Below are 23,415 nucleotides of genomic sequence, written 5' to 3'. Positions count from 1 at the left end.
CTCTCCCTTCTTTCCAAGTTCAAGTGTAAAATACTTGAGAGAGATTGTCATTGACACTGTCCGTAAATATCTATAAAGTGGGATATCTCATATCACCCTCTCACAGCTGTGGAGAAACCACATTACATCTCTATTTATAAGCTTCACTTTACTCCATTCAGTATAAAAATTAGGCTATATCTCCATAAACTTGGCCTTGTGTGTGCTGTGTGCTAAGGTGTTTCAGTCATGTCTGACTCTTTGCAACCCTATGGACTGTAGCCCACCAGGCTCCTCTCTCCCTGGAATTTTCCAGGCAAGAATACTGGGGTGGGTTGCCATGCCCTCCTCCAGGGGATCTTCCCAACCCAGGAATCGAACCTACTTTTCTTAAGTCTCAGGCATTGGCAGGCAAGTTCTTTACCACTAACAACACCTGGGAACCCCTGACCTGGCCTTGATCTCTGGTTTAAATTATGTGGCATCAAGAGGAGCTTCAAAGTACCTGAGTGAGCTGCAGACCAGCAGCTCACTCATTTTTTCGCAAAAGTCTCTTTCTCTAAGAAGCTTTCTCTGACCACCTATAGTAGGTTAGGACTACATTTAAAAATCTCCCCAGGGTAACTTGTACTTTTCTTTCATAGATTATCACAGCACAAGTTCTTTGAAGCAGAAAGACTATCTCTTTTGCTTCCTTCTGAATCCCTAGTTATCAAGTTCAATGCTGGCAAATACCAGGCAACAAAAAAATACTTGGTGAATGGATGAAGGACTCAGTGGGTGATAGATGACTCCTGTTCAGCCTCCTAGAAGTGGCCTCTTTCTTCCAGTGTCTCCCTACTCAAAATTATCTGTGGCCAGGACTGCTATTTATTTATTGGTATCTATTTCCTCCAGCTCATAGAGGCTGTAAACAGCCAACCTACATTTTTTGAGCCTCTTTTGCAGTTAGGTTTGGCCACGTGGCTGGTTTTTTACCAATGAAACATGGGCAGAAGACATCTATGTTCCTTTCATAACTGCCCTATAAATTCCTGTGTGATCCTCCACATGCTCTTCTCCTTCCACTGGCCAAACACAGAGGCTCCAGTAAAGAATGTGAGGCTCTAGAGGATGGCAGAGCCACAAGATGTCTAGCTGGCTCTAGAGGATCTTGTGTTAATTCGCTAGAGCTGCCATCACAAAGTACCACAAAACTGGGTGACTTACACGACAGAAACTTGTCTCCCAGTTTAAGAGGCTAGAGGCTTCTGTTCAAAATTCTGGAAGAGTGGATACCTTCTGAGGACTGCAAGAAAGACTCAGTCCTCTGACTCTCTCAGCTCATAGAGGCCGGTTCATCCTCATGTATGGGCACCTGTGTCTAATTTTATGAAGACACCAGATCTATTGGATTAGAGGCCCACCCCACTCATCTACTAATCACATTTGCAACAGCAGTTCCATTTTCAAATGAGATCATGTTCTGAGGTACTGGTGCTTAGGACTTCAACATGATCAGTTTTTTTCAGCCCATAGCTGGCCACATGGAAGGTCATCTGCCAGAGGGCTATCTTCATTAGATACAGTGTGAGACACTTTTGTGTTGCTGTCATAGTAACTACTGCCTCCTTCCATAACTATGACACCATCCCATCACACTAATCTTGGCCTCGAGAGTAACAAAGAAAAGTACCTATTGTCTATATACTAGGACTTCCTTGGTATCTCAGTTGGTAAAGAATCTGCCTGCAATGCAGGAAACTTGGGTTAGATTCCTGGGTCGGAGAGATCCCCTGGAGAAGGAAATGGCAACCCACACCAGTTTTCTTGCCTGGAGAATTCCATGGACAGAGCAGCCTGGTGGGCTACAGTCTATGGAGTTGCAGAGAGCTGGGCATGACTGAGCAACTGATACACACACACACTACCTATATATTATACTTTTTGGAAATTTTTTTTTAAAGCTTCAAATTGTCCCTCAGCCTTCAGACCTGTAATTTTGCGTGGACTTCCCAACACTGGACTGGTCATTGTCTGAAGAGGGTCACTCTTGGTCATGCAGTGGCAGGAGAAAGAGCTTTGGAGGACCTAAGCTTCAATGCCGGCTCAGCCCCTGAAGAACAGCTTGCCTTTAGGTAAATCACATCTTTCTCTAAGCCATTGTTTATTCATCTGCTGAAAGAAAACAATACTTCCCTTCTGGGATTATTGGAAGGATTAATCAAATTAAATTAATCTTCACGATTAGCACAAAGTCTGGCATGGAGTAAAGGTATAATGTGGCTTTTTAAAAAAGGTAAGAGGCAGGTTTCTTAACTGGAAACTGTGCTCTCACCCCTCAACATTGGCATTCAATGTCTGAGGGACATAGGATTCAGCAGCTGTCATAGTAAAATAAACCTGGGCAGATATTTGAATGGATGGCCTGAAGAAGAATTACACTCGGGGAGGCTAAAAGGATTTTAACTCAACAAGAATTTCCTATCACTCAGGCCTACCTAAAGCTAGGCTGCTTTGTAAGGTAGTGAGTTTTCTGTCCCTACATGCATTCAAGATGATAAGACCCTTCGGTGGAGACCAGTAGCTCACTCTTATTTCTTCCCAAATGTCTCATTCTCTAAGAAGCTTTCTCTGACCACCTACAGTAAGTTAGGACTACATTTAAAAATCTCCCCAGGGTGACTTGTACTTTTCTTTCATAGCTTATCACAGTACAAGTTCTTTGAAACAGAAAGACTATCTCTTTTATTTCCTGCTGAATTCCTAGTTATCACTATTCCTCAGTTCAGGTGTTATTGAGGCATTTATTCATAGGATAAGTAGTTCGAATAGATTTATAACATGCATATTGCATGATTATCAGAATGGTGGAGCCAATTAATATAGGACCAGATATAAAAGTTACATTCTTAATGGAATCCAGAGAGACAAAAAGTTTGCATGAAAACATGCCCAGGGGAGAAACTCTATCTAGTGGTGGGCTACGGCAGCGGAGATGATGAGTCATGGGAAAGAGTAGAGAGGAAGGCACCAGAATGGAAGAAAAATGGTGCTTTCAAACTCAAGAGTATATTTCCCCTGTGACACAGGTTTTCAGAGAACTGGTCCTACACTATGATTGGAAAGGGCAGAATACTTCTCAAGAGCCATTTTCACTGTCACAGCCCTGCTCATGTGCCTTAGCATCTCCAGAGATCTCTCCATCAAAACCAAGCTCACAGCTTAATCCTAGGGGATATGCTACCTGTGCATCAACCTGAACATTAGACCACTACCTCCTAGGACCTGGTGGGACCATCCTGTGGTGCAGTGACCAGGCTGCTGAGTGAGAGACTCCCTCTCAAATAGCGTGGTTCTGAGCAACTGGAAAGCAGATTTTTGACTGCAGATGTTCTGGACTCAGAGTGGGGATTGCCAAATCCTACCCAGGCTTCAAAGCGGCCTTTTGAAAACCTTGTGGTCAGTTAAACTCATCATGCCTAGCATTCTTCTTCCCTCAATTACTAACTGAGATGGAAGACTTTTTGGCTTCTGTGCTCATTCCCACTGTGCTGAGGGCTTCTGTTCCTCTGCACATCCTCCCACAGCTCCCTTTTCCCTCATCAGTTGTCCCGTGTACCATATGGAAGCTCTATGCCATGGCAAATAACATTTTCTACCACCAGCTCCATCGCCTGATTGAAGCCTGGCCATCTCCCTGGACCCAACACATCTCTTACAATTGTTCATTCTTATACGTGATGCACAAGCTCAGGGGAGGTGAGTTGGGCCACCAAGCACTCCCCCAGCATCACTTCCAGATTGTTACTCCTCTGCCGTAACAGAGGAAACCTTGCTCCTGGGAAGCCTTCTGCCATCTGGATCTGCTTTCAACTACATGCTTAATTGCTCTGCAAATGGTAGAAAGGACTAATTTTAGCATTTCCATCATTTACCAAGTCATAAATTTTGCAGCATGAATTAATCCCACTTAATTTAGGTTGGAATTCTTGCTCTGCTCCTTACTAGCTGTTTGACCTTTGGAAAGTTATTTAATCTTCCAGATCTCCAATATCTTTATCTAGGAAATGGGGATAAAAATGCCTACCAAAGGAAACTGCTATGAATTGAAATATACAATAGAAATCATAATAAGCATAAAATGTGAATTGAATCTGGATAGAAATATCTTCAATAGCGTGAACATAATTATCCCTGTGATAATTAAGAGTTAGTTATTATTTTCTCAATATTAAAAACTATTTGGTAAAACTATTCTGTATGATGGGGCTTCCCAGGCGGCTCTGTGGTAAAGAATCTGTCTGCCAGTGCAGATGTGGATTTGACCCCTGGATCGGGAAGATCCTCTGGAGAAGTAAATAGCAACCCACTCCAATTCTTGCCTGGAAAATCCTATGGACAGAGGAGCCTGGCAGGCTACAGTCCATGAGGTCCAAAGAGTCAGACGAGACTGAGCATGCATGCATGCACAGTCTGTATGATACAGTAGTGGTAGGTACATGTCATTATATATTTGTTAAAACCATAGAATGTACAGTACAAAGAGTGAACCCTAAAGTGAACTGTGGATTTTAGTTCATAATAATGTCTCAGTATTGTCTCATCAATTGTAACAAATGTACCACACTGACTCAAGATGTTAATAATAGGGGAAACTGGGAAAAGAGAGAAAGGAATATATGAGAATTCTGTTTCACTTAATTTGTCTATAAACCTGAAACTGCTTGAAATGTAGTCTATTAGTATAAAAAAACTACACATATGAAGCAGATTAGTTCATGAGTTGAGAATTATTGAAGCTGGTGATGGGAGCATGAGGTTCATTATATATCTTCTCTCCAAATTTTCCATTAAAATAAAGTTTTAAACAATGTATTTGTTCAAATTGAGTCTTTCAACCAACATCTTCAACTATCAGGTATTCACTTTAACCCATCTAAACTTTACTGATGGTATTTTAATCATCAAACTCAGTGGTAGACATAGTGGGAGGTTTAAGAACCCTTTAAAACATCGTAGATTCCTCAGTTGGGAAGTTGAAGGTTGTTGCAGAGACAAGAGGGTTACTTGTGAAATGAATGAGTCACACCAGAAAAACAACACAGTAGAGAGCTTAAATCCCCAGCACAGAATGTAAGTTCCAGGAGAAACCTGGAGAAAACGGAATTTAAATTCTATCAGTACCCAGCCTGGCCTGTGTGACAATCGAGGGTGTGGGAAAGAAAGCACAAGATGCAGGAGATATAGATATATATAATTATGACTGATACATGCTGATATATGGCAGAGACCACCACCACAATGTGAAGCAACTATCCTCCAATTAAAAAAATTTATCAGTAAATCTAAAGGTTTCTAAACATCTTGAATGTCAGGAGTTCTACCAGGAAAAATATGTGGGTCTTTGACTTTGTGGCATAGGAAATCACATATTGCTTAACTTGTATTTTTTTTTAATTCCAAAATAAAGGACAGATGATGTTGAAACCAGGGAATAAGATCTCACTCTTGAATTGAGAGCAAGGAAAAGATGAAACTATACAAAAGCACGTATACAGGCTTAACCGTGTCCAAAGCTGAGCTTGATGCTGTTTTCTGAGCAGAGGGCAGGGCCAAGCACTGAGTTGTTGATGAAATAATCATTCAGGTGGTTGTTAGCCTCAGACGATCAGTATGGCTTCTGTGAAAAGTTCAGATAAGGAAGACAGTTTTATTTTAGACCAGTTAAAAATAAAAATATGTCTATGTACATATGTTTTACAGATTTATTTTGGCCTTTATAAATATCACCGAGACTTTACAGAGTACTTTAGTATATTTTGCCTTATTGGAGAATTATTCAATAAATGATGATTCTGCACAAGATTGTAGTGTTGATTCTCATAGAATTTATATATTGAGTGATTTATCCCCTTTCCTGCAAAAAAAAAAAAAAAAACAGAAATAGAAGATTATATATTTAGATTTTCATAGAGAAACTCAGAAATTGTAATTCCTTGAGAAACAGGAATATTTGAGACTCTCTGTGGAGGACTATTTGTTATTCTAAAATTAAATCGCAAAATCAAATTTCCTGAAACACAAAGTCAAGGGGGTTGTAAATTTCAAGTTTTGGCAGCTTGGGCAGCACGCAGGTAACTGTGAGGACATCTAATTTAGATCCTGGAAAAGAGAGCAGAGATTCGGATCTAATGAATCTTCTTTTTTTTTTAACCCGTGTAGTCTTTTGAATAGTAAATAAACTTTTGTGGATGCAGAAGAATATCTCTACCGTGGAATTGCTTTCTCTGACTTCTTAGGGGAGCTTCTAAATCATTCCCCATGTTCCTAACTGCTGCCAATTCCTAGAAATTTCTCTGGTTTTAAGAAATAAATCCAAGAAACCACAGCATTTATCTGGAGAGGAGAAAGAAAGGGATTTGTAAGGACACTTTAATACTACAGGGATGGAGTAGAAATGATATACAGAAGGCAAAGTGCTAGGTAGGGCTTATGTATTACCTGTATTGGTTCATTAAATCCTGCAATCACTCTGCCAAAGAGCTACCTGTATTTTCAGAGGGAGAAATTGAGGATCGATTTGCAACGTGTCAAAGGACACATGGCTTGTATGTGGCTAAGAATTTGAATCTAGATTTGTCTGAGCCCACAGCCTTGGCTTCCCATCATGATGCTTTTATATTGTTGACTCTGGGGCAACATTTCAAGCTGAGGAGAAAAGGTAACATTTTATCTCATTCTGTGAACCTGTTCCAATTATTATTAAAAAGATCATCTATATATAAAAAAGAAGAAAGTTGACTTGTCTTAGGATCTTTTGAGGGCTTAAAACATTTTCCTTTCCTCCAATCTCTACAACTGCTATTTCATACATTATTGGAAATCCCACCAGTACTTATCCAATTGCATGCGTGCTCAGTTGTGTTTAACTCTCTGCGACCCTGTGGACTGTAGTCCTCCAGGCTCCTCTATCCATGGAATTTTCCAGACAAGAACACTGGAGTGGGTGGCTTTCCTTCTCCAGGGAATCTTCTTGGTCCAGGGATTGAACCCCAGACTCTTGCATCTCCTGCATTGGCAGGTGGGTTCTTTAGCAGCTGAGCCACAAGGGAGTCCTTTGTGTTAAATATTTCTTTCTCTTGGTTCTTCTTTTTGAAAGGAAAATATACCCAAGGAAAGGATGGCATATTAATGATTAAGACCAAAGTCTTAACAGTCAGTTAATTTACATACCCTTTGAACCAGAGGATTCCAGATTACTACAAAAGGAAAGACATGCTCTGTGGGTTCATAACTGGGATTGTAAGGCAACTAGGAAAATAGTAACTGAGAAGAGGTTAATAAAACTAGTTCTGATATTAAAACAGAAATTCTACATTCAATGGGAAAGGTTTTAGGGGGGAAAAACTTAGTTTTGCTTAGCTTTACATTGAAATAACAGTGTAATGAAATTTTGTCCTGAGATCCCAGGGGTGGTCATCGGGTGCCTACTCAGGCAGGTAAGCTCAGAAGGGTAAGAACTGCATGGGCAAGGAGCTCGTACTGCCCAGATACCATGCTGGGGACTTAGAGACCTCATCACATTCTACCTTCACAGTGACTCTCGAAGAGAGGTTAGCAGACCCTCTATGCAGATGTTGCTAATAATAGCTAGAAACATTCTCAATTTTAAAAAGATACAAAGCAAATTATTCCTTAATTACAGATCATTTTACAAAGATAAAAACCAATGTTAGTTTAGGCATCACTGGCATATAGAAGAGTATGGAATCTTAAACCAGAAAACCTGTTTTTAAGCTCTGTGTTTGCCATTATGAGTTGTATAACTTTAAGCTAGGCATCTTATTTTAAGCCTCAGTTCTTATCTACTGCATAAAGGAGTTTATTAATAACCGAACACCCAGAGCTTTGCGATGAAGTAGCTAGTCCGGTTTATTTGGGTAATGATTCATCACAGATACACAGAGGAAGAGGCAAGAATTGGGGGACGGATGGTAAATTGTCAGTCCTCAGAAGGAACCCTGGGTGTATCTCACAATATTCCTCAAGGTCATCTCTTCCCCCTAAATAACTTCTTTACTCACCCACACCATTGTGGTTCTTTATCCAGCTTTAACTGTCAGATTTCTATAAAACTGCCATAAATTACAAGATTTAAAAATTTAAAAGGTTTATATGCTCAGTATGAAAATCTCTAAAGTACGTGTGTCACATGTATAAATAATATAAAAATGACTGTATCTCTGGATTAGCTGGAGGGTAACATCAGGTAAACACAAGCAGAACACCTAGGAATCAAAACCATACATTTCAGGAGACTGAGTAACGATTCCACCGAGTATCTTGATTCCTTACCAAATAAAAAATGGACTAAAATAGAGTTTGAAAAAGAGAGGTGTTCCAAGATGATGATTCAGTGAATGGCAGACACTTTCCTGGCATAGAACACCCACTGTTTGAGGAAATTTAGAAGTAATATTGAGACTAGCTCCTCCCATCCTAAATGTTCAAGGTTAAAGCTCAGATCTTCTTCCCACTCTTCCCTGTGGGTAAATGGAGAAGTAAGCTTTTCTGGAATATTTCCATAATGGTTTCTCATGACGAGCTGTTCTCTATGGGAGATCAAGGTGGCCACGGTGACACCAAGTTGCCCCCTTGAATGCAGACCTGGCAATTCTAAAAGGCAGTTTAGAATGTTAGCATGTCACTAAGCAATCCCCCTGTCAGCGGGGGCTGCAGATCTGAGGCTTAACCGGGGCTAAAGGATCAGCTTCCAAACTCACCCACAGGGCAGCTGGCTCATGTTCTACTAAGTCTGTTATGGACTGACTCGAAAGAAATCTAGGAAAGTAAGTGATTGCCAAGCTAAGTAAGGAATTTAAGTCAGCATGGGAGGATGAAGACCTCCCATCCTCCCCCTAATTTTGGGTATTAAATTGTGATGGTACTGTGTCTTTTTATGACTGAGGGGTCATAAAATGCAGTGTTTTGCTAGAGCTGGTGTCAGGTTCATACCATGGCTTTCATTGCTCAAATGAAGGAGCAGAAATATCTATGTGACCATCGGTAAAAAACCTAATGTGCACTCCCACTAAACTGAAAACTGGGGACTACCATAACAAGTTTGTATCAAGGGTTCCAACTCTTGGGAGAAGGATTTCCAACAAAATATTTAAAAGCACCAAAAGGGTGAAGCACAGTGAGAAGCAAGCTTTGGAGGAAAGAGCGGCTCACCTGGATGAACTCGGTGAGCTCTTCTAGGAACCTGCCTTTCTGGGGAACTAAGAGTTAAGTCCCAGAAGTGTTAGGGTGGCTTTGTGTCAGGACAATATTCAGAATTCCCACCATTGTAATCACCAGGCCTTGAATCTGGAGGGAAAATACACTTTGTTGGAAAACTAGTTTGAATGCCCACATGCTTAACTTGTTTTGGAGGGAGGTTTGGGAAAATTGAGACCACAAAGGTGTAGAAAAGTGAGCCAACTATGCCATGAGGACTTTCAGAAGAAAGAAAACATCTCAAAATTTGAATTCATTAAGCCCAACTGCCTTACAATGGAACGTCACTCTAAAAATGCTGATTTTCCCAGCATTTCAAGAGCAAAGACTTCATTAAAAAAAAAAAAAAAACTATGTTTTTAAAATAATTGATACCCATTCTTACTAGTAAGAAAGTTAAATGGCTTGCCTTTGAAAAACTAACAAGCCTTGTTCGCCAAAAAGAAAGGCAATGATTTCTTTATCAAGCCTGACATTAATGTGAGCTGTCACTGAACAGAACTAGCAGAGTGAAATATCAAACTAGCAAACAATGATGCTCTTCTGTCTGTAATGTCTGTATAGAGGTTTTAACGCATTCATCAAGAGTTGCAAATTTGCATCAGCTTTTCTTCCACACTTCCTACAAGGACACTGTAGGTATATAGAGTTTACATTCTTACACAAACATTCCTTGTCTTGTTGATTTTTACATGAAATATTTACATACATTTATATGAAATATTTACCCTGTGCATCTATGGTAGTACTTTAAGGTTTGACCTATCAAAATCTCCATAAAGCCAGTTTCATTAATAATTTGGTAAATGTTAACATACCCTACTGTCTGTGTCACCAGGGAAGCCCAACATATCCTAGTTAGCATCAAATAGACTGTCATTAATTCATTTTACTCAGATTGATAGCAAGTTAATGGTTTGACACTAGAAAATTTATAAGAGTCTTCAATGAAGATCTTCTGATATATCCTATATGCTTGTATTCATATTATACCACTGACTAGATCAAAAGATTTTAATTTTTTTTTAATTAAAAAAAGTGGCTCAGTGGTAAAGAAAACACCTGCATTACAGGAGACATGTGTTCAATCCCCAGGTTGAAAAGTTTTCCTGGAAGAGGGCATGGCAACCCCCTCCAGTATTCTTGCCTGGAGAATCCCCATGGACAGAGGAGCCTGGTGGGCTCTACAGTCCATAGTGTCACAAAGAGTCAGACATGGCTGAAGCGACTGAGCAAGCACACTTTGAAAATAGTTTTATCTTATTCTAAAATACTCTTAAAGGTTTATGTGCAAAAAATTAAACAGATTTGTACATTAAAATATATAATTTATAGTAAAACAGATAAGTGTAGAAAAGTGTTAGAAATATTACACATAAATATTTATTATCAATGCTGTGAACAGAAATATAAGAAAAAATACCCCTCCATGACATCACCATTTAAAAATAATGACTATTAATAGTTTAATGTATTTCCACTAAGGTTTTATTGCTATCATACTTTATTATATGCTCAGGCCATGTGTCTGAACTTTATTTCATGCTGCAAACTTATCATTATAAATATCATTAATTTTTCATAAAATATTTAAAGTTGTATAACACTTCTTAATATGGATAAAGTGTTATTTAACTCTTTTCTTTGGAATATATATATATATATATAGGGCTTCCCTGGTGGCTCAGAGGTTAAAGCATCTGTCTGCAATGTGGGAGACCTGGGTTCAATCCCTGGTCAGGAAGATCCCCTAGAGAAGGAAATGGCAACCCACTCCAGTATTCTTGCCTGGAGAATCCCATGGATGGAGGAGCCTGGTGGGCTACAGTCCACAGGGTTGCAAAGAGTCAGACACGACTGAGCGACTTCACTTCACTTCATATATATATATATATATATAATTTCTCTCTAAAACTGCAATTTGACTTTTTTGTTGCATTATTTCCTAAACAAACTTTCCCAGGAGTACAAGGCCAAAAAATATGATACCTTTTCAGATTTATAATCCACAGTATCACATTGCTTTCTGTTCACCAGCAATGAGAACAGAGATGTTCTCACTCCCAAATAGTCTGAGAATGTGTTTCACTAACTTTCTATATTCTCATCTGAATATTCTAATATTCTCCTTTTTTCCCCTCAAAAGTCATTTAAGTACCTCATTTTTTGCCCCTTTTTTTTTTTTTTTGCAGCTAAAGATTTTGCATTTTTTTTGTAGCTAAACAGTTTTTGTCAGATTTATTATCTACTTATCTTCTATAAAATACCTTCTCTAGTGCATTTTGGAAATACTCTTTATGTGGCTTTTCCTTTGGACTGGTAACAAAACATGTCTAGGACCAGTTCCTAGAAAATACATTTTCTTTTGATGTGGTAAAAACACTAGAATCTGGAAGTGAGGTTTCTCTAATGTTGGCTTTGTTCCTAAGGTTCACACAGAGCATTTGATTCAATGATACTATAACATTCTGCAGGACAATTGTGTAGCTATAATGATCAATTCTCATACCACATCATTAATCTGCTCCTTCATATAAGAGAGTCCCTTGGACTGCGAGGAGATCCAACCAGTCCGTTCTAAAGGAGAGCAGTCCTGGGTATTCATTGGAAAGAATGATGCTAAAGCTGAAATTCCAGTACTTTGGCCACCTCATGGGAAGAGTTGACTCATTGGAAAAGACCCTGATGCTGGGAGGGATTGGGGGCAGGAGGAGAAGGGAATGACAGAGGATGAGATGGCTGGATGGCATCACCAACTCGATGGACATGAGTTTGAGTGAACTCTGGGAGTTGGTGATGGACAGGGAGGCCTGGTGTGCTGCAATTTATGGGGTCACAAAGAGTCAGACACGACTGAGCGACTGAACTAACTGACTGACCACTCCTTATTTTGAAATAATATTTAAAAATCAGAATTAAAATCACATTTTTTATATTCCATCTTAAAACATCCTAAAAATCAACTTGGCTGTGAATTCTGAAAAAACTCTAGCCACAGGTCATAACATTCCTGTGCACCAAGATCACTTGGCTAGGAAATACTGGATAAGACTCAGACATACAGGAGGAAGCTTTTCTTTGGTACAGAATTGGCTGCACAAGAAAATGAAAGCGGAAACTATCAATTAAGAAAGATAATTTTCTTATTTATAAAAATAGAGCTAATTTCCCACATAGGGCTTATGGACTCAAAATGTAAGGCAAAGCGTGCCACTCCTCCAGGCCCTCCGTTTGATTCAGAACAGATCTCAGGTCCTATACACCTAGTGCCTACCTCTGATCCCTCCTCTCTGCCTCACCCTTCCCCTTCATCCCTTTCATTCACTCTGCTCCAACCCTTCTGGCCTCCGGGCTGTTCCTGGAATAAGCTGAGCAAACTCCTACTCCAGATCTGGCCTTTGCATTAGCTGTTCTGTGTCTAAATTTTCTTCCCCTCAACTGCTGCTGCTAAGTCGATACAGTCATGTCCGACTCTGTGCAACCCCATAGACGGCAGCCCACCAGGCTCCGCCGTCCCTGGGATTCTCCAGGCAAGAACACTGGAGTGGGTTGCCATTTCCTTCTCCAATGCATGAAAGTGAAACGTGAAAGTGAAGTCGCTCAGTCGTTTCCGACTCTTTGCGACTCCATTCCCCTCAACATCCATGTGCAAATACTTGCTTACTCTAATACTTGCTCAGATGACTGCCTCTTGACGAGGCCTATCTAACTCCCTTATTTAAAGTTACAAGCTGTACCCTGTCCTCACATATCTGAACCCCCTTGCCCTGCTCTACATTTTCTCCTCATAAAAATTATCACCTAACTTATTTGTTATGTCTGGTGTCACTCTCCTTGTTAGAATATTAAGTTCCAGCTGGGTAGAGATCCTTGTTTTGTTCACCAACGTATATCCCAAGGACCTAGAGTAGTACCTGGAAATTGGCATTCAAATATTATTTGTGGAATGAATTAAAAACATTTTTAAAGGAAAGTACAGAGAGTATGCTGTGGACAGCATTTGTCTGGGTATCCATGATCTACCTTAGTCTCATATCAACTTTTTGATGATATAGATTAATGTTGTTGACTTGTTGATTCTACAAATAGTCATCTGTCAGACTATGTATTGGCACTGTCCTAGGTCCCAGCAATACAAGGAAGAGAAAATATAATCTCTATCATCAGTGAATGTGTAGACTAGCCGCACATGGCAGGGGCACCCAACCCGGTCCAACCGGGGGTGGGGGGCGTTCAGGAAGACAGATCATCAGACTGAGAGCTGAGGCAGGAGGAGGCTGGATGAAGGGCATAGTGTGCAGAAGGCATTCTAGATGAAGGAGGCAGGATGTTCAAAGGTCCGGAATGATAGAGTGGTAGGGAGTCATGGAAACATTGAAACAGAGTGTAACATGACCAGATTTACCTCTTAGAAAGAGCACACTGTCTTCTGATTCTCAAAGTGTGTTAAACAAGCATTTTATCAAACGCTTACAATAATCGAAATGCTTTTTCTTTGTGCTTGGGGGGAAATTAAAAGGTATGCCTAAGGAAAGAAATTTTAAACTGTATTGGTAAACCATGTCTTAAGCATAAGAATAAGAGGTATTGAAAAAACTTTGTTTTTCCAAAGTTAATTACAATATGGAAAAGATATAAAAAAATTTTAGTTTAAATGAATTATTTTCCTTTTAATTAATTTTACTATTATTAAATAAGTTAAATTCAGTTTTCTTTATGTCCTAAAATTAAAAACTAAATGTTCAAAAAGCTGACTGAGAAGGAATACATTTACAACTTTCAACGTCAGAAAACTTTGTTGTTGCTTCAGAAATGTGCAACAGAAGCAAGCTGACATGTGTTCTGAAAGTATGTTTGATACACGTGACTAGAATTTACAAAGAGGCAAAGTTACATTCTCTATAAGCTCCTGGCCTTATCTGACTGGGAAGGCTAACCATCCTGTCATTGGTGTTACACCCTACCATGAGTATAGCTGAAGTGTCAAGAGTTACCCTTCCCTGCTACACTCTCCAAATAGCCAATGGTGTCCTGAGACTCCTGGTAGGGGCCTCAATAAAAAGAATCTCTGGGGCAGAATATCCTTCTGTAAACTTATTCCACCTTTCTGATGTTAAATGATCTCTAATCACTTTCATGATTTCATATCAGAGAGTTGAGGATTGTGGGGAGGTAAAAAGCATTTCCAGAAGAGGTTATATTGATTGAGGTTAGAGTTTTACATCCTTGATTAAATATATGTGTTCAAATTTTGTCAAACTCAAAACAGTGCTAGTGATTCTGCAAGAAAGAGATTTTATCAGGTACCTCCATCAGAACTTATGAATAAGACTTTGAATAACTCTCAGTGAGGATTCTTATCTCATTGTCAATATTTGAGTTCTGGTTTCGTATTTCTGGCATGTTTTCCAATACCACCAAGTTAGTTCTCCAATTCTCAGCAGATTCTGGGTGTCCTACCAATTTAACTCAAATCCCACAGATTAAGAGTTTAATCTTCAGCCCCCTCTCTCCTAATTCTCAGACGTCGGTGGGTGGTTCTGAAAGTTCCAACCCTCTGATCATTTGTTCTTTCCGGTGACAGCCCTTTTCTGAGACTATCTAGAAGACGAAGTTTAAGCCGCTTCACTAATATGTACTCAGATGTGCTCCAAAGGGGTTCCTCGTGAATAGTAAAAGACACTCCTATCTCTCAGGAAATTTCAAAGATTTTAGGAGATCTGCCAGAAACTGGGGACAAAGACCAGATATATTTTTTATTATGTGTATGTACTCAGTCGTGTCTGACTCTGTGACGCTATGGACTGTAGCCTGCCAGGCCGCTCTGTCCATGGGATTCTCCAGGCAAGAACATTGGAGCAGGTTGCCATTTCCCACTCCAGGGGATCTTCCTGACCCAGGGATTGAACCCACGTCTCTTGTGTCTTCTGCATTGGCAGGTGGATTTTTTACCACTGTGCCACCTGGGAAGCCTTTTATTATATTACAGTATTATTTCCCTTTTTTATAGCCATGGGTAAGAGAATGAGCTCTAGAACCAGACTACGTGGGTCCAAACCAAGTGTTGCAACTAACTAGATTTGTGACCTTAGGTCAAATTACTTAACCTCTTTTTGACTCAGTCTCCTCATCTGTAAAATGGCGATAATAACAGTGGGGTTTTAAGAGACACTACACAAAATATGCCACCTTGACATGTTAAATTTCTTACACTGAAGGAATTTAAAACACAGCAGAAGCAGGAAGGTCACTCTGACCTCCTCACTCTTGCCCTTCTTCCCTGAAACTGATTGTAAAACTCCAACATGAGAGATGTCCTCCATGTACCAAGAGGAAGGAAGACATTCTTATTACCAGAGATAGGGAATAGGGGGCTAAGAAACAGGTACAAGCAAACTTTGTTAAACTAGACTCATTCTTCCTAGTTACTTCTTCATTGCTTATTATCCCTAGTCCAAGCCTTTTATCTTATTAGTTCTTCACAAATTTATTGTTTCTTTGTCTAAAATGTATAAAAGCTTCCTGCTCTGATTACTTCCTCACATCTTATGAAAGTTTCCATGTATAATGTAAAAATACAGTCACACTTAATATGCTTTTCACCTATTAATCTTTGTCAGTTAAATTTTCTGACCCAGAAGAAGGTCGGGAACAACCTTTTCCTCTTGTATGACAGTCTCTACTTCACAGCATTGCGATTAATGAATATGCTTAAGCCCAGGGAACAGTGCCCGTACAAGGTGAGAGTTTTGTAAATATTAGCTATGATTATCTGTCAAGTCTTAGGTTGTCCCACAGTGCTTTGAATAAAAATCAGCATTAAAGAATCCCCTGAAATAGGTGAACGGCAATTCCAGAATTAATAGGTGCATTGGATAGTTGGTCACATCATGTTTTAACTTATTTAGTGGCATATGCAATGAACAAGGATCACAGCCATGGAAAATTAACCCTGACAAACAAAAGTCAGAAACTTTAAGACGGTCAATCTGTGTCTGTTTTGTTTTGTTTTGTAATTGTTCCTGCTTCTCTGTTGTGTTTTGTTTTTGTCTTTCTCCTGCAGTTATATTTTTTTCAAGTTCAGAGGAAGCATGATGCATTTAAATAATATAGCCTAACAGGCTTCCCTGATAGCTCAGTTGATAAAGAATCTGCCTGCAATGCAGGAGACCCTGGTTCAATTCCTGGGTCGGGAAGATCCATTGGAGAAGGGATAAGCTACCCACTCCAGTATTTGGGCTTCCCTTGTGGCTCAGCTCATGCAAAGAGTTGACTCATTGGAAAAGACTCTGATGCTGGGAGGGATTGGGGGCAGGAGGAAAAGGGGATGACAGAGGATGAGATGGCTGGATGGCATCACCAACTCAATGGATGTGAGTTTGAGTGAACTCTGGGAGTTGGTGATGGACAGGGAGGCCTGGTGTGCTGCGATTCATGGGGTTGCAAAGAGTCAGACACGACTGAGCGACTGAACTGAACTGAACTGAACTGTGGCTCAGCTGGTAAAGAATCCACCTGCAGTGCGGGAGACCTGGTTTCAATCCTGGGGTGGGACGATCCCCTGGAGAAGGGAAAGGCTACCCACTCCAGTATTCTGGCCTGGAGAATTCCATGGACTGTATAGTCCATGGATCGCAAAGAGTCAGACACGACTGAGCGACTTTCACTGTCAATGGCTGTAAGGTCTTAACACACATTAAGGTGTTACAACTGTTAAAAGATAAATGGAAGCCTATGAAAAATTTTAAGAGTTGATGTGAGTGAAAATCAATTTGAATCAAGCAGTACCCAACTGAAAATTGTTAGGAGCCCTCTGCCCACAGGAGCGGGGGGACAGGCTTTTTGAGGCGGAAGTATGCAAGTACTTTATTTGATTGGCAGTAGCTTACCTATTTGCATTATTTGGGAAAGCCTAGTTTCCTGTTTGTGTGAGTTGTCCTCAGGTTTCAAGACCTTCACCTTGAGGGATAGACAGGCTAAGGTTTTGGTTTCTTTATGCATGTGGGCTACTGAGGCATTAGAACAAACTCGGTATAATGGTCTCCTTGTTTAATTAATTGAGCAAAACAAATACAGCAATCAATGATGCCACTGAATTAACAGAGTGGACCTTAGACCCAGAACCATGCCCCACATAATAGCCTAAGCATGTCTCCCCAAAGGGCCTTACTTAAAAAGCACTGGGATCCTCAGTGCAGTTGACAAGAGTCAAAATAATATCAAAACCGGAATCCTTAACCCCTTAGCTTGACTTCACTTGAAATGGCAAATTTTCCTTTCATCAGATATTTAAGTTTCCACATGTTTAGAATTCAGCAGGAGGGATTAACTTTGATAAATCAAGAATTGCTGCTCATATCTAGAACATATAAGAAATAAACTTTTTTATTTTGGTTTCCATTCATTTAAAGATCACAGAAATATGCTCATGATCGGAAGCATGCATTCCTCTTTGTATACTTCAGTGATGAAAATAGAATAATTACAAAGTGGATGGCATTCCTACCTAATCCATTCATCAAATATTTATTGAGAACTATTATGTCTCAGGCACTGTCCTGGATACTGAAAAGAGCAATGGAAAAGTCCTTGCCCTCATAAAGCACTCATTGTGGAGTGTATACACTGCACAGTGTACACATAATGGAGTGTATATGTTGCAGAGGCAGACAAAGAAAAAACAAGTGAGGGCAATGTGCTATGTGACAGAAAATTCATTAAATAGACTGGTCAGGGAAGACCTCACCATGAGGAAGTTTAGCAAAGACCTCAAGGAGATGAGGCTTCCCTAGTGGCTTAGATGGTAAAGAATCTCCCCTGCAATGTTGGAGACAATTCAATCTGTGGTTCAGGAAGATCCCCTGGAGAAGGAAATGGCAACCCACTCCAGTATTTTGCCTGGAGAATCCCATGGACAGAGATGCCTTGTGGGCTACAGTCCATGGGGTCGCAGAGAGTCAGACATGACTGAGCTCAAGGAGTTGAGTTTTCCTAAGGGAAGAACATTCTAGGCAAAGGACCCAGAGACGCTAAAGCTCTGAGGTGGGGCATGTGTATTTGAGGAATGGGAACAGGATCAGTCTGACTGGAGCAAACTAAGCAAGGCCGGGTATAAGAACAGGATCTAAGTTTAGAGACATAAGGATGAGGGGACAGCACGTAAATCATATAGTAACCTGGACTACACTAAGGATTTTGGCTTTTCGTCTGGAAAATGGGAAATTTGGGGAGTTATGAGGAGTGTCACGATCTTACGTTTAAGAAGAACGGTATGGCTATTGTTTAGAGAATGAACTAAAGGGGACAAGAGAGACCAGGTTACAGCCTGCTTCTGTAAAGCAAGTGAGAGATAGTGCCTTTGGTTATGCTGATATTAATGGCAGCAGTGAGGAATGGATGGATTCTGGACATTTTTGGATGTGCAACCAACAGGATTTGCAAATGGATGAAATGTGAGGTATATATAAGAACAAGAGAGAAATCAAGAATGACTCCAAGGCTTTTAGCCTGAACAACTGAAAGGCTGGAGTTGCCATTTGCTGAATAGGAATCCCACTGGGATAAACAGGTTTGGAGAGATGAAATTAGACATATGCTATTAGACACAATAAGTTTGAAATGTCTATTTATTAGCTATCTAAGCAGCAGTGTGGAATATGCAGTTGCCTTTCTGGTTTTTCTGTGTCCTGAATATAGTCCTTCCAGCTACGTGTTTCTATACTACTGAGACATACATGAATTGCCACTTGATATAAAACATGTTTGTGAACTTCTAGAAGAAATTTGGAACCTCAACACTGCTTTCAGAGAAAGCAAAATACTAACAGGAAGAATATAATTTGTATGTTTATGAGTAGAAAGAGTTCCTGCTGCTAAGTCACTTCAGTCGTGTACGACTCTGTGCGACCCCATAGACGGCAGCCCACCAGGCTCCCCCGTCCCTGGGATTCTCCAGGTGAGAACAGTGGAGTGGGTTGCCATTTCCTTCTCCAATGCATGGAAGTGAAAAGTGAAAGTGAAGTCATTCACTCGTGTCTGACCCTCAGTAACCCCATGGACTGCAGCCTTCCAGGCTCCTCTGTCCATGGGATTCTTCAGGCAAGAGTACTGGAGTGGGGTGCCATTGCCTTCTCCGAGAAAGACTCCCAGACAGAGCTAATTCTGCCAACAGCAGCTGCAACAGGCACCAAAGGGTAAAAGAGAGCAGGTTTAACTGCAGTTCAATCTCAAATAGGCCGTGGTTTTAAGTGTTTCCACGCTCTTTGGTACTAAGTATAGATTGGTTTGATTTTCAAGCACACGGGCAAACAATGTTTCCTGTGCCAGATATGTATTTTTGCACAAAATAGTTCGAAAGCTCTCAGCATGAACACTCCAATTGCGACTGACCTCTGTCAGGGGTGGCAATGGCACCAAGACATGGAGCGTGAGAAATGGAAATAGAAGAGAGAAATTCGGAGCAACAGGGAACGGCAGTGAGGAAATTTCAAGAAATACAAAACTTAAAGTAGAGGTTAGAAAACCAAATGCCTTCTGGAGAAAGGCAGGTAGTGTCAATGGGTAAAGCCAGCCTCCTGCGCTCATGCGCACACATACACAATAACAGGAAGTGGTGGGGACTGAGGTGATCCATCAGCTGGGCACAGGTTTCCTCCGAAAGGGAGCTTGCCGGGGTGCGGGGGTTGGGGGGAAGGCTCTTTGTTGTCATATAAGACTGGGGGCACAGAGCGGTCAGATCTTACCTGATTTTAAGAAAAGCCAGACATCTAGATATTTATGTGAAATCTCCTGATTTGTAAATATTGTCTTTTAGTTCACATTTCCAAAGGGCACTATGCAAACCAAACAAAACAGTATCTGCAAGCTGCTTTCAGTCTTTAGACCCCACTTCACAACTTCTAACACTGCTATTTACATACAAATAGTTTTAACTATTGACTAAATTGAGTCATTAAATTCCAACATAGTTATGACAATCATTTCTCCTGCACAGGAGAACCCATTCTTTTTTGTGTAGGACCTGGAGTTTCTGTTTCACTATGAAATCCTAATATAAAGAATACATATAAGGTAATCATATAATAAAAATAATTCCTTTTGGGGGTTTTTAAAAATAAAAGTTACTGACTTTTGTTACTATTCTTGCATAAATCTCCTCAAATTAAAGTCTACATTAAATTAAGTATAATGCAGAATGAGGCAGCCATGCCCTGCTGCTTCCAAAATAGGTTGACATTTTGCAAACTTCTCGTGAAATAATTTTTTGAGGATGCTCAGCTTCAGAAATTATATAGCTGGTGGGAAAGGACTGGTTCTAACTGGAACGAACAAATGGAGGGAGCAGTTTTCATTATGATTAAGATCAGTCTACATAATCTTTCCTATAACTCATTTTCTCCATCATTCAATATAGAAATTTCCATTAAAAAGCAAGCATACTGGATGAGTGAATAGCTTTAGAGGAATGCTTGAATTCCTTTGGTTTGGATCCAGATGTCCTCTAAGCTGGGTTAACCCAAGCAGACAGCTAGACCAGGATTCTGGCCCTGTGCTTTGAAAAAGATCTGGGCACAGTTCTGTCTTCCAGGAAACTTTCTTTAGGGACGCTTGCCCTATGGTGGCTTCATTTCTACTCATATAGATAGATGGGGTGGCAGGCAGGAGTCTTCATTCTTTTTACTAAAATAATTGAGAAAGCAGATACCCCAGAGCAGGGTGATGTCTTAAAACAGTTATTAGCTAACACGTTATGTGAGAGAATGACTTAATTCTTTTCTGTTCTCAACAGGGGCAGGCAGCTGAGACAGCAAGAGCAAGAAGAAACGACAGAGGCTCCAGAAGTCTGGAAAGGATATGAACTGGAGGTGTGAGGTGTCACTTAATTCTGCCTAGCACTAACTCTAATTCCCAGGAGAGCGAGGGTGCAGATAGAGACTTCAAATCTCCATGCAGTGACAAATCAAAATGCTTTGGGGTTTTTAGGGGGATTTTTTTTTTTTACGTATCTGTTGCTCCAGATGAAAATAGAAAAGAGCTTAGAATTTAGAGAGAGGAAGGACCATTTTAGTTTATTTCACCCAACCCCAATTTTGTGTATAATCTCTGATGCCTTCAAGAAAACTTTCCTGACTATGGAAAAGATGTATGGAAAACTGTGGAGAAAAAAAGCAAAGTGGAAGAGCTTGGCTCCGAGTTGACAAATCTATCTTGGTCAGTTACCTGTAAATGGAGCAGGTCTTCCTAGGCAAACTTTGGAGAGATTTGCTGACATAGGGCTAAGGAGGGGTAAGCCTGAGGTCAGAAGCTGCTGTTGAAAATGAGACCCTGCTCACAAATAAGGAAGTTCTCTGCTGTAGACTCTGGGGCAAATGCCTGCTAGCCATGTGTTTGTTCAGTGATTTCTTTGGCACTTTGTAAAACCCTGTAGGGTTTCAGGATATTAGTGCTTCCTCCTGACTTACTCTTCATAAACGGACCTTTTAGATACCCTTTACTACCAGTTAGCTTCATGCGAAACTCCTTTTATCGAAAAAGGGAAGAAAGGGAGGTGTCTTTTCTCTTTTCCCTTGCCTTATCAGGTTAGAGCATATTATTTCTTTTTAGAGGGTCAGCATATTATTTTATTCTGATTAAATACTTGGGTTATGGATGTTAGTCATCTCATGAGATCTGTGTTCTCAGTCCACAACAGTTTTAGATAAAGGGATGCTTACAGTAAAAGATTATGTTGACTTTTTATTTCTCAATGAAGAAAAACTCACCAAATACCATGTTAGTAAACACTTGTTTCAAAGATCTGAAATAGAAGATAGTAGGTTCTTAGTGTTAGATAATCTTTCTCTACTAAGTGAGATTATTATTTAACATTTTCATTTACAAATAGCATGATACTTGACTGAATCACATCAGAAATGGGTAATTGTCTACTAGTTCCTATAGTTGATACTTCATTTCTTTGCCTAAATCCCCTCGGTCTTGCTTCATCATTTCCCACGTGCTGCCTTAAGAGCTCAGTAGTTAGAGGAAGCAGTTCTGTTCAGCTGAGGGAAGGGAAGACAAAATCCAGGCCAAGCTGGGAAACAGCACCATGGAAACGGACCTACAGCAAAAGAGGAAGCGGCCCTGGCTTCTGCTTAGGTTGAGCACACTAATGGCGGGACGTCTATGGAGGGGAATTCTCTGTTTTTCCACTACTCGGCTATTGAGGGGAAGTACAGAAATACCAGCGGGGAAGTGAAGGTGACACTGTTAGGTCAGATGGAGCTCCGTGGGCATCCTTCGTGCCCCAAGCAGTATGCAGTCTGAGAACTATATGCCATCTCCCTCTTAATCGGTTCTGGATGGAGAAGAGTGAGCTCTGGATTTCCCTGAATCCTAATCTGTTCACTGCCCATTACTAACAACTCACTGAGACCCGAGTCTCATCTCTAAAATCAGGATAATACTAGACCTCCTCCATTGAATTGTAGGATAATTGAAGGAGATGGTTCAGACAAAACACTGCACACGCACAGAACTTGACACAAAGCTGCAGGAGAAAGCCATCGAGAACTTTTTTTTTTTGCTATAAGTGTGTATGTATTACATGAAACATTTGGCAGGTTCCTCACTTGCTGTGGATTAGGCAAAGAGGAAAGATGATAAAGCATTGGTGGGAGAGGAGAAAGAAGGGAAATCAGAGCACTGGAATGGAAAAACTCCAGCGAGAGGGGACCACGGATAACTCTACATGGAAAGGGACAGACAAAGCAACAGAAAGAACCCTTAGGTAAAGTAAGCCACAGGCACAACCGTGCGTATTTTTAGAAAATCATTCAATTTGAGCATTCTGGCTCTCCTGCAGTCCTGTGTTTTGTTTTCTCACTTTTATCTTGTGTTCAGCCTCACCTCACACGTTTCACCATGCCCCTCTTCTTCCTTACAAAGTTTTCTGTAAGTTTCCTCCCCCTTCTCCTCTCTCATTCTTGCTCTCTTCCCACACCCATTTTTTTTTCCCTCTTAATTCTTACTGGTACTTTCATTATGATTTAGTTCTCTTTTGCTGTTCTTGTAAAGCATTACTCCCTCTACCCTACCCGCTACCTTCTTTTTTCTTCCTTCCAGATCATGAGAAAACTATTTTTTCTTTCTCCAAAAGCAATCCTCTTTTTACTTCACAAACTCCTCTCTCCTTCT

General features: G+C 40.4%; 1 protein-coding gene and 1 long non-coding RNA gene across 3 annotated transcripts in view; one reads left to right on the top strand and one right to left on the bottom strand.

Annotated features, from left to right (window-relative positions):
* Positions 1 to 5,397: 5,397 nt before the first annotated feature.
* Positions 5,398 to 8,622, bottom strand: LOC133247578 (uncharacterized). Its single transcript, XR_009736433.1, has 2 exons — positions 8,317 to 8,622; positions 5,398 to 5,641 (listed from the first exon to the last, which is right to left on the bottom strand). It is a non-coding gene; the product is annotated as an uncharacterized LOC133247578 (long non-coding RNA).
* A 102-nt stretch (positions 8,623 to 8,724) lies between these two features.
* Positions 8,725 to 23,415, top strand: part of DYRK2 (dual specificity tyrosine phosphorylation regulated kinase 2) — a 39,554-nt gene continuing 24,863 nt past the window's right edge. For both annotated transcript variants that reach the window (XM_061416560.1, XM_061416559.1), the window contains exons 1-2: positions 8,725 to 8,810; positions 21,029 to 21,104. The gene's annotated coding sequence lies outside the window, so the exon portion shown is untranslated. The remainder of the gene's footprint in view (positions 8,811 to 21,028; positions 21,105 to 23,415) is intronic.

The sequence above is a fragment of the Bos javanicus genome, chromosome 5 (assembly GCF_032452875.1).
Source record: "Bos javanicus breed banteng chromosome 5, ARS-OSU_banteng_1.0, whole genome shotgun sequence".
Taxonomy (NCBI): domain Eukaryota; kingdom Metazoa; phylum Chordata; class Mammalia; order Artiodactyla; family Bovidae; genus Bos; species Bos javanicus.
The sequence above is the reverse complement of the archived record's forward strand: the minus strand, read 5'-3'. Positions and strand labels throughout refer to the sequence as shown.